This window comes from Etheostoma spectabile, chromosome 7 (genome assembly GCF_008692095.1).
Source record: "Etheostoma spectabile isolate EspeVRDwgs_2016 chromosome 7, UIUC_Espe_1.0, whole genome shotgun sequence".
NCBI lineage: Eukaryota > Metazoa > Chordata > Actinopteri > Perciformes > Percidae > Etheostoma > Etheostoma spectabile.
In genome coordinates, this window is record NC_045739.1 from 1,501,262 (window position 1) to 1,508,871 (window position 7,610).

Here is a 7,610-nt window from a genome sequence, read left to right on the forward strand (position 1 = left end):
GGACTACCACACACCCAGATGCCAGTTTATTAGGTACACCAAGTAAAAACTAATGCTGTCAATAAATCCTACCTTATATTATATTATATTTTTCACCATTTTCTGACATTTTAGAGACCAAACAAAGTATTGATTAATCAATAAATAATTGACAGATGAATCTACAATAAAAACAAAAATAATCGTTAGTTGCAGCTCTACAAATGACCCCCTCTGGGGATAAATAAAGGCTCATCATCCTATATTCTCCAACCCATTAATATCACTACTTAAGGGTAGAAGCAGGTTCAGTTTTTATGTCTTTTTTTTTGTTTTTTGAATCTGTTTGCGCCGTCTTTTATCAAATAAAATAATATTTGATTCTTGTATTTTGTACATGTTGTATTCTATTTTAGCTTGTTTTTTTTTATTTGAATTGTTTTTAAATGCCTTTTAATGTTTTGTGTAAAGCACGTTGACTTGCCTTGCTGCTGAAATATGCTGTATAAATAAACTCAAAGTGAACATTATAAGGAGGATGTACTGCCGGACTGTCGTATCCACTAGTTTTAGCTCGGTGTTCCTAATAAACTGTGGTGTGCAGCTGACTTCACCTATTTCTAACATCTACTGCCTCCCTTTGGTTATCTGTCATCAGAGCAATCAGAGCAGATTTCATTTTTACCCACAACACAAATCAGTCAACTGGATGATTTCAATTCAAATACTTAATTGCTAATTAAGTCTAAGCAGTACTTAATTAGACTCGTCCCTTTAGATCATCTCTGGTTCCCTCTCCCGCATTTCACTGGCCCTGCAGATAAAAATCTGAAATAATTCATTAGTATATAAATAACTTATGAAATAAAACGGAGCAGAAACTAATCATTCATCAGGATGGTTACACATGTATGTATTGAGGTAAAACCAGTGTATTGGCCTTTTTGGAAAACGAGTCTTGGGAACAAACTACAGATGCTGCGTGTGGAAGAATTCATTATTTGCAAGTATGATCAATCCTGAAGGATGTGCATAGAAATTACCACTGAAATAAAATAAAAAAATAACAGAGCGCAGCTGTGGCCTCCAATGCAAATCATCCTCTCAGTGCATCTTCAATACACATTCAGTATATTAAAAAGCACATTCTGGTGCTGGTCATATGTGGTTCTAATATAATTTCTTGGAAAAACACCAAGCCGTCGCAGACACTTCAGGAACCGACTGGGGGCTTCATTTCTTTTGCACACTGACCTTTACACAGGATCCCTCATTTACAAGTGTTTCAACCCACACTAACCACATACTGCTGGTGTGTGTGTGTGTGTGTGTGTGTGTGTGTATGTGTGTGTGTGTGTGTGTGTGTGTGTGTGTGTGTTACAGATCAGCACCCCTCCCCTACATATCCATGACAAACTGCCACCTATAGGCAGAGGGTGAAAGTACAGTCAGCAGTGAGCCGTGCGTGCCATGCCGAGGGCAGGGGTTGAGGGAACAAATGCCGGTGTGTGTGTGTGTGTGTGTGTGTTGATAAGGATGGTCATCACTTCCTGTAACACAGAAAACAGTGACTAGGCCACGTAACCCGAGAGAGAGCTGAATTACAAATAGCTTCAACTTTCAGTGGAAGGTTCAATCTGTCATATTCCAAAAAAATGCCAATAAGCGTTATTAGGACGTTCATTTGGATCTCTCTTAGCTCAAGGCTGGTGTATCAAGAGACAGGAGGTTAAATAGCTTTTAGAGAATTTTAGCGTTTCAATATTCTAACATTATAACATGTTTTGATGAAAAGAAGTCTATGTTGAGTGGTTTCAAAGGAGATTCTCAGCCTTTTATTTATATATATTATGTCACTCATATTGTTTTGGGCATTCATGTGATATAGTTTTAGTTTTCAGGGGGCATTCCATCCCTCTGTCCCTTTAGTTGCTATCTGCTTCAGGGGAAGATGGAAGTCTTATTCAGGCCTAATCCACAAATACATTTCTATGTGATTTGGTCTTTCATCTACACAAACTGTACTTAAGGTGACAGAAAATGGATCCTCTAGGTTGAGAATTTTCAGTAAATGTTTCTCTGTTTTCAGTATTGTCATGTAGACGAGGAAAACAAAGTTGTGGGCTTGTTATGTGTGAGTGCCTTGCCTTATAAACCAAATCGCCTGTAAAAACTATATCGTTTAAAGATATGTAGTCAAACACGGAGGTCTGACCTATCTGTCTCTGCTCTCTTTTTACCCTGTGGCCCAACAGGTAAAGGTTACTGAAAGTGTTGACATATAAAAGCATCAAACATGCATTTTAGATGAATGAGATGAGAGCAGATCCAGTTGTATCAGAGCCGTTAAGAGAGAGATAAGAGATAAGATAGATTTCACTATCCCAAAGTCTTGGACAATATCTGCTATTTAAAGAATTCAACACAACATAGTGCATACATGCACACATACAAGCATTCAGTACAAAGACACAGACTGCTGCATCACTCTGCATGGATGTGCTCATGTTGCATGCAGAGACTGCCACTGGCCAACAAAATGACACATATCATATATCATATCATGATCATAATATGTGCAGTGAGGGTAAGTCGCCTTATCAACATAAAATCCTGATAAAAAGAAAAGTACAAATACGCATTTGTGTTTTGAGATAAAAACAGCATTTCAAGGGTTAGGCTGGCTGTCTATTCAGGGATCTGATGGTTATATTGTACGTACTAGAGCCAGACCGATATATCAAAATATTGGTATCGGCATTTATAACGGCCGCAAGAAAAAAATTATTCTGGTAAATGAATATTTAAAAAATAAATTAAAAACGGACAGTCAACCATGTTATAAGCGTTGGCGTCGCATTGTCTGTCCACTAGAGGGCGCTCTACAACGTCCCTGTTGGCAAAACTGGTTTTTTTTTGTTAGTGTGTTTTTGTTCAAAGGACTTTAAGTTTCATATCTTAAGTTTGAATTTTATACATTTTTAGTATCAGAACTTTAATATATTTTGTTCCTCTGTTCTGACGATAAAACAATTATTATTTTAGTGAGAACTCATAAATAACTACAAATAACTAATGTTAGGAAAACTCTGTTTTGTTACGCGTTTCTGGATTAAAAAAAAAAGATATATCAGAATATCTGATTTTTAACCAATTTTAAGTAACCAATTATTCTTATCGTATCGGCCTGAAAAATCCTTTATTGGTCAGGTACAGGACGCAGGAGTTGACTTCCCAAAAGTTATTGTAAACAACCACTGTGATAGGGTCTATATATTATCAGGCGATCAAAAGAACAACAGTTGCTCACATCATTATCTAACATTGCCAGACCCTTCTCCACAGCGCTGCGGAGGAAGGTCTGGCTAGTCCTTACAGCATTACTGGATGGGAGAAAAACATGGAGCTGAATTTCGGGCGGCACCGAAGCCATCCCAGAAGTGGACTGCTCACATCAGAACAAGAATGATTCACTCAGTCATCCATTCATCATGTGTCCAGTACCAGAGGCTGTCCTCAGTACAATGGCCCTTAATGTTAACTCTCAGATGATTGTCAGCTGACTACCTTCAAAACCATGTAGAATATAGGCTTCAACAAAATCAACACAATATGTACGTTAATCTAAAATGTAAAAATCCCACAGTATCAACAACATTTCATGCAATGGCAGACGTGTAACCGCTATCAGGACTTTTTACATATTTATACATAAATGTAAAGTTACATTTCCACTATACTGAGGGACAGAGGTGTTAGAGTGCTATACGGAGCGACCCATGCTCCACTGCAGCCAGGTAGCATTCTGGTACAGTAATAGCTTTTCTCCTGGCTTCTGATTGGCCAACATGGCTATCTGGTTTGGTGTGCAGATTCTCTAAACATGATTTTTATTAGAACGAAGGAGTAGAAAACACTGTTTTCTAAAACACCTGTCTATATGTAGACCAGGCCTTGGTCTCATCTGTGCTGCTGCAGATGGTGCATGGAAATTGGATATAAGTGAAACAGGGCTTCGACAAGAGGCTTTCATATGGTCCACATACTATGTGCTGTGCACTTAAAAACCATCAAGGGGATTTTTCTTCCCGGGCTGTTTCCATGGCATCTCTCATTTATTGGACAGTATACACTGGAGAGGGTCGGGGCAGATGGTGAGAGGATAAGACCTGATAAAGGTCGTGCCCCTTGTGCAAACCCACCCGGAGGGCTTCAAGACTGACCGCCACTTTACGTGTGATCTTCATGTCCGCGAAAAGCTCTGATGTATTCAGACATTTCACAATGTATTCATGCAACCACAGACAGTTCACCTAACAAGACTAGTTGGCTGGTTCCCATTCATTATGGGGTCTAATTTCAGCTAGTTAGTAAAATATTGAAAGTAACCAGTTATGGCCATGCTGCTGTATGTTGGAACTATGGAGTTCTAAATGTGCTCAAACTCTCAGCTGCTAACTTGTCCATGCTTATATCTCGTCTAGACCCGATTGCTACGGTGCCTTTACAGCGGCAGCTGATTCAGAACTCTGCTGCTCCTGTCCTCACTAACACCAGGAGATCACTCCAGTTCTGAGCTCTTGACACAGGCCTGCTGTCTCTCAAACAGTTGATTTCAAACTACTACTGATGGTTAATAAAGCACTGAATGGCCCAAATAGTCATCTGGTCATTTGCTACATTACAGTACGAGCCACCTAGTTTGCTCTGCTTTCTGTTGCCACAGTCTCAACTAAACCACTTTTCATGCTCCACATACCTAGACCAGACTCCCAAAAAGCTGCAGGTCCGCTATAACTCTCACTTCTTTTAAATCAAAGCTGAAGACTTTTCCAATTGATGCTGCCCTTTATTAAATCTAGTAATTGTATGTTCTCTATAATGAATGTTTTAATTGCTTTTAACTGTTCTTTAATGTTTCAAAGAGCTTGTATTCTGCTTTTTGGCTTTTCCACTTTCCTTTGTTGTGTAATATATCTTTTTGTGCATGTTACAGGTTTACAAAGGGGAAAAGCCCAAAGTCCCCCTCCCCAAAGGGACTAACCATCTCCAACAGAAAACACTGTTCACAAACTGCTCCAAACAGCTCTGTTGTAGTCCAGCCTTTACTTCAGAGACAGACGTTATAATACTAGCCTAGCTGCTAGCATGGCACGCCCTCATACTCTGCTTCTGACTGGCTAGTAGTCCTTACCTAGGTACTGTCAGGGCACGCCCTCATACTCTGCTTCTGACTGGCTAGTAGTCCTTACCTAGCTACTGTCAGGGCACGCCCTCATACTCTGCCTCTGACTGGCTAGTAGTCCTTACCTAGGTACTGTCATGGCATCCCCTCATACTCTGCTTCTGACTGGCTAGTAGTCCTTACCTAGGTACTGTCAGGGTACGCCCTCATACTCTGCTTCTGACTGGCTAGTAGTCCTTACCTAGGTACTGAGCATGTGCGACTCCCAACAAAGATGGAACAGAAGTGAGATGTCTCACTCTGTAGCTAAAAGAGAAACCTCAACACAGGATCTGCAGAAATGTGCAGTACAACACAAATGTGGTGTTTTTTGAAAATTAAACCATGTAAACCTATCTTAACTTAACCTCTAAATACAATTATGAACCTGAAAATGAGCAGAATATGAGCATATGAGCGTGTTTCCAAAGGATTTAAATTTGTGTTGATGATTTAGGCCCTTTGTTAACACTAGTGCAGTCCAGATTGCCTGGCCTGCGTTACTGTGGCTTGCAGCTTTCTGGACAACCGCCCACACAAACGGCTTCATACTCAACGCTGCTCTTCCTCAGGTCCGGAGCAAAAGCCTTGCCGTGATCATGCGTCAGTGGTTCACATCTACCAAGAGGATTCGTAAGTGTGTGAGGCCTTGAGGTCATTTGCAATACCTCCCCTTTTTTCCTGACATCTGGACTCCACATGAGCAACGTCTGAATAATTTCACAAATGTCTGATGAAGTTTAGAGGCTTTACATCTATTATCTCTGAATGATGTTGCAGTTTGAGTTCTGTGACCAAGCTATTGTTTACTTATATAAGGATTTGAAAAAGACAACATGATTCTAGATCAGCTTTTATTTTTCTGCTTACAAACTGTGGACAAAAAGGTTTTGGTCACTTTCAAGTCTGTTCCACTGACGAGCCTTTTATCTCCAAATGTATGATTTTATTTCCCCCGCTGTCTTCTCAACAGTCTTTTAGTAATTACAATGGACCAACCCCCAACCTATCTCCACTCTGCACACACACACACACACACACACACACCTCCTCCCAAAAATAATGAAATGTCTTTCCTCCGGAGGTAGCTGAAATAAAGGGCAAAGCGAGGGAGAGGGGGAGACCATAAACGATAATGAACCACCTCATTCTCCTTTTTTTAATTCCTTCTCTGATTTCTCCCCCAAACCACCTCCATCTTTCCTTCCCCCCCCCCTTTGCATCCCACCATCACCTACAAATTTTCTCATTTTATATTCAACCGGCCGGCATATCCACCTACTCCCAACCTGAGATCACTCCCCCCCCTCAGCCAGACAGAGCCACCGCCCTGCCATCTCTTCACCTCTCCCATTTCTGTCTCCTCTACTCCTCACCCGATCTACATTGTCTGAAGCAGCCCCCACACCACCACCACACTCCCCCACCACCTACACCCCCCCTGCAGGAAGCATCCCGGGTAATTTCCTCCTCTTATTGAATTGGGACGGGGAGCGGATGGAGTGAAAGATAAAGGGATGGGCAGATGACGGAGGCTTGGGATGAGTGCTAATGGAGCGGTGGAGAATTCATATTTCACACATCACAAATACATCCTCTTTTCTTCTTCTGCGTCCTTGGCTCATTTCTCTCTTGAGTAAAGTACAGATGGCCTTCGCTCCCTTTATTCCCTTCTATCTCTCTCCCTCTCTCTATAACAACAACCAGGACAAAAGACTCAGACCTTTTTTTCAAGAATGCTATGCTATTGAACTACCCTGCACTCTGTCTGGGCACGCACACACACACACACACACACACACACACACACACACACACACACACACACACACACACACACACACACACCACACACACAACACACACACACACACACACACACACGCTGACATAATGTCCCTCATGCACTACGTTATTTCTATAGGTGAGGGAGCATTGTTTCTCTATCTGTCGCTACTTTGTCTCCTCTGGGCGAACACTGAATCTTTCTGAAGCACAGTCTCTCTCACACACACACACACACACACACACACACGCACGCACGCACGCACGCACGCACGCACGCACGCACGCAAACATTATTATTTGCAAAAACCTCACCCTCACCTAAGCTACAGGGTTGAAAAGACCCAGAGGCCCTCATATGTATCACATATGAGGGCCAACAAGTGCTAGGCATTCTGGGAACTCCTTCAAGACTGTTGGGAAACCATTTCAGGTGACGACCTCTTGAAGCTCATCAAGAAAATGCCAAGAGTGTGCAAAGCAGTAATCAGAGCAAAGAGTGGCTACTTTGAAGAAACTAGAATATAAGACATGTTTTTAGTTATTTCACAGTTTATTGTTAAGTACACAATTCCATGTGTTCATTCATAGTTTTGATACCTTCAGTGATAATCTACAATGT

General features: G+C 41.3%; 1 protein-coding gene across 2 annotated transcripts in view; it reads right to left on the reverse strand.

The window, feature by feature from the left end:
• The window catches only part of LOC116692143 (nucleolar protein 4), a 185,689-nt gene that overhangs the window by 120,425 nt on the left and 57,654 nt on the right, over window positions 1-7,610 (reverse strand). The gene's annotated exons all lie outside the window — the stretch shown is intronic.